Here is a 12,650-nt window from a genome sequence, read left to right as displayed (position 1 = left end):
ACATTTGCAAAATTCAGAGTTGGGGAAAATACGCCACCAATTACAAAGGGAAAATGAGAAGAAAAAAAGCACCTTCCTGCTTACAGACGCGCAGAGAATGGGAAAATCAGGGCAGGTTCAAACTGACCCCCTCCTGTCTGTGACACTGAGGTGGCATGTTGTTAAAACTGCAGTTCCTGGATCTCGAGGTTGCAGTAGACGTTTATCTGACGCATTGTCAACACTTCACATGCATGCGCGCTTTTCAATTAAACCTAACCATGAACTATTCATCTGCTTGTTTTGAAGACAAGGTGGCTTTGGTGATTTGATAAGGTAAGAAGTTTAACAACACCAGGTTAAAGTCCAACAGGTTTATTTGGTAGCAAAAGCCACACAAGCTTTCGAGGCTCTAAGCCCCTTCTTCAGGTGAGTGGGAATTCTGTTCACAAACAGAACTTATAAAGACACAGACTCAATTTACATGAATAATGGTTGGAATGCGAATACTTACAACTAATCCAGTCTTTAAGAAACAAAACAATGGGAGTGGAGAGAGCATCAAGACAGGCTAAAAAGATGTGTATTGTCTCCAGACAAGACAGCCAGTGAAACTCTGCAGGTCTACGCAACTGTGGGAGTTACAAATAGTGTGACATAAACCCAATATCCCGGTTGAGGCCGTCCTTATGTGTGCGGAACTTTGATAAGGCACAGCTGCATTTGACTGCAGGGGTTGACGGTAAAGAGGAAAACATTGAAAGCAGACCATAAGACCACCCAGAACATGGGGCAGCACAGTGGCTAGCACTGCTGCCTCAGAGCGTCAGGGCCCTGGGTTCAATTCCGGCCTTGGGTCACTGTCTGTGCAGAGTTTGCACGTTCTCCCCATGTCTGCGTGGGTTTCCTCCGGTGCTTCGATTTCTTCCAACAGTCCAAAGATGTGTGGGTTAGGTTGATTGGTCATGATAAATTTCCCCTTAGTTTCAGAGGGATTAGGAGGGTAAATATGTGGGATTATGGAGATAGGGCCTGGGTGGGATTGTTGTTGGGGCAGTCTTGATGGGCCAAGTGGCCTCCTTCTGCCCTGTAGATTCTATATTTTCTAGAGCAATTTTCCATTTTTAAGTGGTTTGCAAACTTTGATAATGGGCTTCTCTTTAAGGCTCAATCGTGTTGATTTGATTTGATTTATTATTGTCACATGTACTAGTATACAGTGAAAAGTATTGTTTCTTGTGTGCCATACAGACAAAGCATACCATTCATAGAGAAGGAAAGGAAAGGGTGCAGAGTAAAGTGTTACAGTCATGGCTAGGGTGTAGAGAAAGATCAACTTAATATGAGGTAGGTCCATTCAAAAGTCTGACAGCAGCAGGGAAGAAGCTGTTCTTGAGTCGGTTGGTACGTGACCTCAGACCTTTGTAACTTTTTCCCAATGGAAGAAGGTGGAAGAGACTATGTCTGGGGTGCTTGAAGTCCTTAATTATGCTGGCTGCTTTTCCGAGGCAGCAGGATGTGTAGACAGTGTCAATGGATGGGAGGCTGGTTTGAGTGATGGACTGGGCTTTGTCCACGACCCTTTGTAGTTTCTTGCGATCTTGGACATGGCAGGAGCCATACCAAGCTGTGAAACAACAAGAAAGAATGCTTTCTATGGTGCATCTGTAGAAGTTGGTGAGAGTTGTAGCTGACATGCCAAATTTCCTTAGTCTCCTGAGAAAGTAGAGGCATTGGTGGGCTTTCTTAACTATAGTGTCAGCATGGGGGTATCAGGGCAGGTTGTTGGTGATCTGGACACATAAAAACTTGAAACTCTCGACCCTTTCTACTCCATCCCCATTGATGTAGACAGGGGCATGCTCTCCTTTACACTTCCTGAAGTCAATGACAATCTCCTTCATTTTGTTGACTTTGAGGGGGTGATTATTGTCATCGCACCAGTTCACCAGATTCTCTATCTCTTTCCAATACTGTGTCTCGTCATTGTTTGAGATCCCACCCACAACGGTGGTGTCATCAGCAACCTTGAAAATGGAGTTGGAGGGGAATTTGGCCACACAGTCAGAGTAATATAAGGAGTATAGTAGGGGGCTGAGGACACAGCCTTGCAGAGCACTGTTGTTGAGGATGATAGGGGAGGAGATGTTGTTGCCTATCCTTACTGACCGCGGTCTAGGATCCAGTTGCAGAGGGAGGAGCTGAACCCCAGGCCACGAAGATGAGTCTCGTAGGAATAATGGTGTTAAAGGCTGAGCTGTAGTCTATGAATAGGAGTCTGACATAAGTGTCCTTGTTATCTAGGTGTTCCAGGGTTGAGTGCAGGGCCAGGGAGATGGCGTCTGCTGTGGATCTGTTGCAGTGATAGGTGAACTATACTGGATCCAGGCAGTCTGGGAGGCAGGAATTGATTTGTGCCATGACTAACCTTTCGAAGCACTTCATAATGATGGATGTCAGAGCCATAGGTTGCCTGCTGCTAGATGTGCACTCTGGTACTACGCTCCAGTCTCTCATCTCACTCCAATACAAATTGCAAACGGGTGGACATACCTTTTGACAGTCCAGTTACCAAACGACCTCCAGCAGTGATGTGCTAGGGTGGAGATGATTGGCTTCCAACAATCACAACCATCTTCCTTTGCACTGGGTATGATCCCAGTGGGTGCCTGGCAGCTTTGAAAGTAAGGATTTAGCTGAGGTCTGTATATCCGCATTCAAAGTTATCCATGGGGCGGCACGGTGACACAGTGGTTAGCACTGCTGCCTCACAGCGCCAGGGACCCGGGTTCGATCCCCAGCTTGGGTGACTCTCTGTGTGGAGTCTGCACGTTCTCCCTGTGTCTGACAGCAGTCCAAAGATGTGTGGGTTAGGTTGATTGGTCATGATAAATTTCCCCTTAGTTTCAGAGGGATTAGGAGGGTAAATATGTGGGATTATGGAGATAGGACCTGGGTGGGATTGTTGTTGGGGCAGTCTTGATGGGCCAAGTGGCCTCCTTCTGCCCTGTAGATTCTATATTTTCTGCGTGGGTTTACTCCGGTTTCCTCCACATTCCGAAAGACGTGCTGGTTAGGCGTATTGGCCACGCTAAATTCTCCCTCAGTGTACCCAACCAGGGAATTTTCACAGTAACTTCATTGCAGTTTTAGGATAGACAAGAGACAGTGGCAGATGAAGATCATTACAATTCATTTCACTTTGTGATTAACAATTATCTGGGGATTGTTTATGATATATTCTGGAAATTCCCCAGTACAAGCTCCATTTCATGCCAAATCTTGCCTTACAGGGGAAGCTGTGATTCCTCAGCCTGTCATGGCAGTCACAAACACAACCCATACAGGGTCAAGTTTAGCTGTAACTGGATTAAAGGCAAAAACTGCTGGAGGCTCGTTCTGGGGGACATCTCTCCATCAGTCTTAATCAAAGACCTCGCTTATACTGTGCCATCTGTTCTACCAGAATTAAATGGTTTATCAGTTTGGTTCAGAATTGTGAGCAGAAACCTATTCTCTGTGCCCTTTATTACTATGTTTGATGTTCAGCTTGATGCTTGGTAATGGTACATCTGTTTTATCAGCAGCTTCACACAGTCTGCCGTGTGATACAAGAAAAAGGTGGACAGCAAAGGCCATTCCAACATTACTCTCTCCACTACTCAGAAGCACATTCTATGTGAAGTGTTGCATTCAAGATGTATTTTAATAGCCTCTGTTTAAAGTTTATTTATTACTGTCACAAGTAGGCTTACATTAACACTGCAATGAGGTTACTGTGAAAATCCCCTAGTCGCCACACTCCAGCGCCTGTTCGGGTACACTGAGGGAGAATTTAGCACGGCCAATGTCAGCGCCAGGATTGGCGTATGCGCAGTAGCCCCGCACTGCCGTCCTCCCGATTGCTGGCCAGCCCTGCGATCCTCGCATCGCCGGTCCTTCGTCCACCTCACGGCCCGATTGCTGGCCCCCTTGACCATTCCTAGGCCAGCCCCGATCTCCAGCCCCCCTCTCCCCGATGTCTCGACTACCCCCCACAGTTCCGACCCCCACCCCCCCCCCCTCAAGCAGGCTGATCCGCAGCCCGCCCCAATCACTGGCCTCCGTCTTTCCCCCACCAATCCTGTCTGCAGAATGGCAGTGGGACCCCCTGCTCCCATTGGTTGGCCCACCAGTCCCCATCCACCTCCGTCAGGTCCGCTTCCCCCCAGGTCTCGCCCTGCCCTCTTGGCACTGCCCCCTTGATACTGCCCCATGCTCAATGGGCAGTGCCAAGGTGCCTCCTGGGCATTTGCACTTTGCCCCTTGGGCAGTGCCAGGGGCCCAGGCTGGCACTGTCAAGGTGCGAAAGCCCAGGGGGCACCTCCCCCACTGCCCGATCCTCTGGGGGGCTTCAATTGCCCTCCCTTTACTCCAGTGGGGTTAGACCACTGGTTCCCCGTAAGTGGGGAGCTACTGTAATCCCCCTGGTGTAAAACACTCTGGCGGGGGCAGAGGGAATGCTAGCGGGTCCAGAGACGTCAGTCCCGGCCCCCGAATCACAAATTATATTAAAATGACTATTTAAATGGTCTTGGCGCCTCCCCACCGATTTCCGGCGTGGATATGACGCTGCCAGAAATCCAGTGCTGGGAGACGCTATCGGGGTGGGAATGCATGCGCGAATCCCGCGAATCAGCCGACGCGAGAATCTCCCCTCAATGTCTCGACTGGGCTAATAACTTTCAGAACCTGTCTTACTGTTTGTCGAATCTGGAAGATTTCACACTCTGTACCAATGTCATCAACATCCTTGATAGGCAGTATGGCTTTTGACAGCATGTTGGTGATGTACATCTGCTTCTCCTCCTCCAAATGATACCGCTGCAAACAAAATAACATCATTCGCAACCGCTTTGGAGCAGATAGAAGTGGTTTGAGAAAGATGCTTTGAAGTGGCTTGTGGTCAGACTCTGCCATCACTGTGAATCTCCCAAACAGCCACAGGTTAAAATGCTCACCAGCAAAGGCCGCAGCCAGGCGCTCTCTCTCAATCTGTGCCTAGTGTCGTTCAGTCTGTGCCAACACTCTGGATGCAAAGACAACTGGTTGTCTTTGCTGCATGAGGGTTACTCTAAGCCCTGTTTCACTGGCATCACACTACAGAGTGACTTTGTCATTGACATCACAGTACCTCAGCACTAATTGTTTGACGTGAGTGAAAGATGCTTCTCATAAGATATAGGAGCAGAATTAGGCCATTCGGTCCATCGGGTCTGCTCCGCCATTCAACCTTTTTTAAATTCATTCGTGGGACCATGGGTGTCACTGGCTGGCCAGCATTTATTGCCCATCCCTAATTGCCCTTGAGAAGGTGGTGGTGAGCTGCCTTCTTGAATTGCTGCAGTCTATGTTCTGTGGGTTGACCCACAATGCCGTTAGGGAGGGAATTCCAGGATTTTGACCCATGGCTGATAAGTTTCTCAACCCCATTCTCCCGCCCGCCTTTTCCCCATAACCTTTGATCCCCTTACCAATCAAGAACCTATCTGTCTCTGTCTCAAATACACTCAATGACCTGGCCTCCGCAGACTTCTGCGGCAATGAATTCCATAGATTCACCACCCTCTAGATGAAGAAATTCCTCCCCGTCTTGGCTCTAAAGGGTTGTCCCTTTACTCTGAGGCTGTGCCCTTGGATCCTAGTCTCTCCAACTAATGGAAACATCTTCCCCACGTCCACTCTATCCAGGCCTTTGAGTATTCTGTAAGTTTCAATGAGATCCCCCCCCATCCTTCTAAACTCCATCGAGTTCAGACCCAGAGTCCTCAAACACTCCTCACACGTCAAGCTTTTCGTTCCTGGGATCATTCTCGTGAACCTCCTCTGGACCCTCTCCAAGGCCAGCACATCCTTCCTTGGATACGGGGCCCAAAATTGCTCACAATACTCCAAATGTAGTCTGACCAGAGCCTTCTAAAACCTCAGCAGTGCACACCTGTTTTTGTATTCTCGTCCTCTCGAAATGAATTCTAACATTGCATTTGCCTCCATAACGACCAACTCAACCTGCAAGTTAACCTGAAGAGAATCCTGAACTAGGACTCCCAAGTCCCTTTGCGCTTCCAATTGTTCTGTGCCCCAATACCACTGAAAATTTGGGCAGCACGGTGGCACAGTGGTTAGCACTGCTGCCTCACAGCACAAGGGATCTGGGTTCAATTCCCAGCTTGGGTCACTGTTTGTGCGGATTCTGCACATTCTCCCCATGTCGGCGTGGGTTTCCTCCAGGTGCTCTGGTTTCCTCTCACAGTCCAAAAGACGTGCTGGTTAGGTGCATTGGCCACACTAAATTCTTCCTCAGTGTACCCAAACAGGCGCCGGAGGGGATTTTCACGGTAACTTCATTGCAATGTTAATGTAAGCCTACTTGTGACAAAGAAATAAACTTTTTCTTTGCAGTGAGCTTGAGGAGAGCTCCACACTCTAATGGTAAAGACTTGGTTAGGCAGTTCACATATCCTACTCGTGATTCTACTGCTTTCAAATCTGTTGGTTGTGACCTTGCTGCCACAGCTCTCACCTTTATGAGAATCAGAGTGAAATCCTTTCGCTGTCAGTCGTCTTCAGTTCCAGCTTCAGGGCGAGCTCTCTCTAGCAGTCTCACTAGATTCTGACCATGGTCTGCGAAGGCTTCTTCAATTGTATCCCCTCATCCATAAACTAGCACAATCATTTTCACTCCTGGAAGATCATTGACTTGCTCATGCTGTCTGTGTTGCTACTCTTGCAGAGCAGGGAAAATACCAAATGGTATCTACGCCCATCTGTACCTCTCAAGTCACATCCAGAACATAATTATGTACATGCTGCTTTCACCCAATGTCTCTTGCCAGTATCCATCCTTCACATATAAGGTGGTAAAGACCTATGCCTTGACAGGTTGTGGCAACATTTCTAAACGGGGTAGTGAAATGGGGTGGCATGATGGCACAGTGGTTAGCACTGCTGCCCCACAGTGCCAGGGACCTGGGTTCAATTCCAAATTGGGTCACTGTGTGTGCGGAGTCTGCACGTTCTCCCCATGTCTGCATGGGTTTCCTCCGGGTGCTCCGGTTTCCTCCCACAGTGCAAATGATGTGCTGGTTAGGTGCATTGGCTGTGCTAAGTTCTCCCTCAGTGTACCCGAACAGGTACCAGAATGTGGTGACTGGGAGATTTTCACAGTAACTTTGTTGCAGTGTTAATGTAAGCCTATTTTGTGACACTAATAAATACACTTTAAACTTTAAAGAAATATCTTTAAGTTTTATTTATTAGTCACAAGTTGGCCTACATTAACACTGCAATGAAGTTGCTGCGAAAGTCCCCTATCTTGAAAGTTTTATTGAGATCCTGTGGATCTGCGCACGTTCTCTCCAGATTTTTTCCACTGTTACCAAGCTGCCAATCCAGCCTGTAGGAGGTGTCACTTTCTTGGTTAATCCCATCTTTTCAAGTTCCTCCTCATTGTTTCAGGCTGGACTTGAAAGCGGCTGGAACTCAACTCGGAAGATGTTGAGTTGGTCTCACACTCTCGTCCAGGAAGACATCCAAGAGCCTGTGAAAATATCTTTGTAATTTGTCAAGACATGTTCAGCAGCCAATGTCTTGGTGTTGTGCGAAACCTGCAAAGCTCTTCTGGGTTACCAATCTGAACTTTTGACTTGATCCAGTTGAGACAAGTGGATTTTTCTCAGTGGCTACTGTCTGGAACTGTAAATCTTCTTTCTTCCCATTGCATTGGACTTTCAGCTTAGTTTGTCCTCTGGGGGTGAGCATTGTGTCATCATACAGCCACAACTTTATCTTTGACGGCTTTATTTTTAAGTCACAACCTTGGGCAACTTTGTGTAGATCTGTGAAGCTCAGGATGTTATACATAGCACCGTGTCTATCTGATGCGTCACATTAACTTGATGCTGTCCTTCTGCAGTCACAATCTCAATAATCACAGACCATTTTCTACCTTGAGACTTGATGATGCCGAACTGTACAAACGAAGGTGTGAGCGCTGTCTTAAGAGGCATGCTATCCTTCTTTCTAGCAAAACACCTGTATGCAAAGTGATTCAGCTCCTTGCAGTTGGAGCGCTGCTTTCCCCACACTGGACATGCTTCCATTTCCTTTTGTATCAAATTCCCTGCAATATTTATATACAGTTCTCTGGCTTTGATCTTTCAGATGGCTCTTTTGTAAATATTTTGTTTTTCTCCATTGTCATGTGCTCGATAGGCCTGACCTGCCTCTTAGTAGAGTGTGCACCCTCGTCGGTTCTCCCAACAATACCCTTCAGCTGATGATTAACCATCTCAGAGCTTCTACTTATTTCAAAGTTTTCTTGAGTAAGTTTTCTTCTCTCAGCAGACAGGTTCTCTTAGGACAACTCTATCTCTGATCAGATCATCCTTCAGTTGCCTAGACACTCAAGATTCAGCTAGATGTCTCAGCTCAGCCAGATACTGATCAACATTCTTTCTCTCTCCATGAGCTCTAGTGTTGAATGAGTAGCATTCATAAATAACATTTGTAAAAAGTTCAAAGTGGGTCTACAGGGCCTCCAAAATTTCACACCTCTGGCTTTTCTGCTCCTCAGTGAAGTCTGGGGTTTAATACAGTGTGTAGCACTCTGTCCCCAGCACCGATAACAGTGTTGCTACTTTTATTGTTCCCGTTTCTTGCTTAACTCTATGGCAATCTTGTAATTCTGCCATTGAGACTGGAAGAATCTCCAATTCATTTTCAAATTTGCCTTCATCTCTATAGGAGCCAGTACTGGAATACTCAAAGCCATTCTGACTCACCCAGCAGTCATTGTCCTGTACAAAGTTGCAGACTGAAGTTTTAGTTATTCTCTGCTGTGTCTTACAACTGTTGGCTCTCCTCCAGCTATCAAAATCTATTCAATTTCAACTGCACATTCCTGTTTCATTTGGTGGGTAGAAATGGCGTCTGCCTCAAACCTTTGTCTGACCCAAGACGACCTCTGAGGTCATATGACTATGGTAAGCCACTGTGCACAAAAGTGAACAGCAGGGTGCTGTGATGCCAGAGGACACTGGAGCACCACTCCGGCACCTCTAACCAGGCACCTCACTATTTTTCACTCATTCCCTGACCACAGGGGAGGATTTTACAGCTCGCTCGTCCCAAAACCATAAAATCCCACCCGAGGTCAATGGACCTTTCCATTGACCCCCCCCCCTCGCCCGCTCCAATTCTCGTGGCGGGTGGGATGGTAAAATTCTGGCCTTAATGTATCAAAGGTGAGATGCCGATTCTCATTTGCAAATTCCTCCATGACATTGCCTCACTGTAGCTGGAAACATCCTCCAGCCCTATGTCCCTGTTATATATTTTAGTTATCTCAGAGTAATGCAGCCATGAAATTAGTTTTTAATTGTGCACTAGGTTTATTTGTGAGAGTTTTAAAATAGCTCTGCAATCACAAAATGTCTACACCCAAGCTTGCAGCTCCATTTCTTCTATGGTGTCTGTTTAGTTAAGCTCAGAGTCCATGCCCAGGCTTAACCAATCAAGCACAGTGAGCATAGATCAGTTACCAGGCTCACATAATTGAACACAGAATAATTGAACACTGAAGTCCCAACCAATGTCATTTGGGTAGCCTCCTCTCATTGGTAGAATCATAGAATCCCTACAGTGCAGAAGGCGGCCATTTGGCCCATCAAGTCTGCACCGACCACAATCCCACCCAGACCCTATTCCCACAAATTTACCCTGCTAATCCCCTGACACTAGGGTCAATTTAAACTTGGCCAATCAACCTAACCCGCACATCTTTGGACTGTGGGAGGAAACAGGAGCACCCAGAGGAAACCCAGGGAGAAAGTGCAAACTTCACAAACTCCACACAGAGAGTGACCCGGGGCCAGAATTGAACCCGGGTCCTTGGCGCTATGAGGCAGCAGTGCTAACCACGGTGCCACCTGATGCACTATTGGTCGAGCCGAGACTAGTTGTGAGCAAGACAAATAGGATTTTATTAGCAAGAACTTGGAGCCATCCCTGTCGGTGATCTGGTCTGTACTGAGAGCAAGGGGGAGGAGCCACCGCCTTTATACCCAGACCAGGGGGAGGAGACTTGGGCGGAACCGACAGGGATGTGCCACATATACAGGTACTGAGAAATACTAACTACGGTGGTTAACCACTACAGATAACATATAACAGTGGTTTACCACACCACCATGCAGCCCCTATCAGTCCTTCAGAACCTTCAGTCATTTTGGCCCTACTCACTGGAACTCCCTCCCTGGACTATCTCTCCTGGTCTTTAAAAAGGTTTCTCAAAACCTTGCTACCTGTCAGCTCACCTACTGATGCCCAAGTGCCTGCCTCAGCCCTGTCATTGTCACGGAATGTTTTTGACATTGAAGTCGCAATGTGAGTTATCTTCTGCCGATCATGTTTGGAGGGAGAGTGATATCAAAATAAAAGTTGCTCCGCTCACTGTCCCAAACCACAGTGTTTCCCTCCTGAAAGGAGAGAAAGCGACTTGTTTCTATTCTGAGCGAGAGTGAGAGACAGATAGACAGCAGCTGCTTTAGGGAGGGGTACTGCCCCTGCTATAAAACTCTGTTTAAATCTTACCAGAGTGAGGCATGGGGGCTGGCTCAGATCTGGGCTAGAAGCAAATTAATTCTTTGGAGTCAAAGCCCTCTGTGATGTGTGAGGCAGCCTTCAGTCAGCACCACCCCCAACACATGGAGCCTTTGCCCATATGCAAACACACGTTCCAGCTGGTTGTGCTTATCCAGCTAACAGCAGCCAAGGGGAGGGAGACTGTCCGTTTGACATGTACTATACCGCTTGGAGCCACAGGAATCTCAGTTTTATACAAGGAAGCATCGGAGTTAGAAGCACAGAAATTTATTTCAAATTCAGAGGTGGAATTGAGTCGCTGATTGCATGCTCCAGTGGATAAAAAATCAGATCTGGGTCACAGATACCTGCTGCGGGGAGATAAAAAAAGAAGACAGATATCGAACTGAGCTCCCTATCAGGGAGAGGATTTTGAAAGTCAAAGAGATTTTCTGTCTCTGCAACACCAGGTGAGTCCGAATCTACAAAGCGCTTGCTTGCCACGTTACATGCTGTGTGACAAACACAAGGCAGGTATGCCATTAACCATTTCAGAGAATTGGTGTGCAGCCGAAGAAAGTTGCCAGTGGATAGGTAACCATGGAAACTCAATGGCAGCAAGGTGACCAAGGGTATGGGAGAGTAGATGTGCAATCAAGGGAACTGAGTGATGGCTGGGTAATCAAGGCACGAGATAGAGGCTTTGGGAGTGAGAGTGTGCGGTGGTCTGTGCACAGTGGGAGAGCGGCTATGTTTAAGACAGCAGCTGTGTAGCCAAGAATACATGGAAGCGGCTGCATGATGGAGAATCAGTAAGGATATGAGGCATTGGGCGGGATTTTACGGCCATGCTCATCCCGAAACCATAAAATCCTGCCCGAGGTCAACGGAGTTTCTCATTGTTTATCCCTTGCCCTCTCCAATTCCTGTGGCGGGCGGAGAGGCAGAATTCTGTCAAATGTCAAATTTGATTTGATTTATTATTGTCACATGTATTGGAATACAGTGAAAAGTATTGTTTCTTGCGCGCTATACAGACAAAACATACCATTCATAGAGAAGGAAAGGAGAGGGTGCAGACTATTGTGTCATAGTCATAGCTAGGGTGTAGAGAAAGATCAACTTCATATGAGGTAGGTCCATTCAAAAGTCTGATGGCAGCAGGGAAGAAGCTGTTCTTGAGTCAGTTGGCGCGTGACCTCAGACTTTTACACAGTGGTGGCACGATGATGGTTGCTATGCGACTGAGGGCACATGATAGTGACCAGGTGATAGTCGCTGTAGGCAGAAGGATGGGTGACATGTGACTGAAGAGGTGTGATAGTGATAGTGCTTGGGTGACAAAGGACATGTAACAGTTGTTAACTGTGCGAGGCTGTGGATAATGAGTGTCTCAAATCTGGCAGCCCAGAGGATGAGTCGTTTGAAAACTGGACATTTTTAGAAAGTGCAATGCATTCATTTTGATACTCCCCTGGATAATTTGGCTTGGAACTGCATTGGCGCGGTGTAGCGCCGGACTGTTTATCTGCTTCATCGCTCGCGTGCCAGTCTATTTCCACCTTCCAAGTGACCCTTAACCCCCACCCGACCCAGACTGGCAAAAACCGCCCACGGCCCAATCAGCCTGACCCAGCAAGATCCAGAATCCGGTGCGGCCTCAGTCCTGAAGTTGCTGGTTTTGAATTGCCCGTACTGTAAAGGACAAAATGAGAGCTACAGGTCAAAGGAGGTTTGATATTGGCTGTAAGACAGTGAATGAACAGTGAATGGGAGCAGGGAAATCCAGGGACACAGATTCCAGTCCTCAAAACATACATTCAATGGCTAAATATGAATATTCTTCTCTACCACAGTGCAGGTTGATATTCAATGGAAGGAAATTAATTTTTATTAATACTAAAATTGAATATATTTTTTAAAATTACAAGCACGTTCACCTCAGCAAAGGCACATGTGATGCCATGGTAACAATGATGTAACATGCAAATAGCATTAATGAGGCATAATTTGTAATCTAACTGTGCTGGATAACAGGGTCTCCCACT

At 47.1% G+C, this 12,650-nt stretch overlaps 1 protein-coding gene across 1 annotated transcript in view; it reads left to right on the top strand.

Moving 5' to 3' along the window:
• Positions 1–10,827: 10,827 nt before the first annotated feature.
• Positions 10,828–12,650, top strand: part of LOC144485102 (uncharacterized) — a 95,066-nt gene continuing 93,243 nt past the window's right edge. Inside the window, exon 1 of the mRNA XM_078203376.1 lies at positions 10,828–11,072. The gene's annotated coding sequence lies outside the window, so the exon portion shown is untranslated. The remainder of the gene's footprint in view (positions 11,073–12,650) is intronic.

This window comes from Mustelus asterias, chromosome 3 (genome assembly GCF_964213995.1).
Source record: "Mustelus asterias chromosome 3, sMusAst1.hap1.1, whole genome shotgun sequence".
Taxonomy (NCBI): Eukaryota; Metazoa; Chordata; class Chondrichthyes; order Carcharhiniformes; family Triakidae; genus Mustelus; species Mustelus asterias.
Note: the sequence above shows the minus strand (reverse complement) of the source record. Positions and strands in the feature narration are given on the sequence as shown.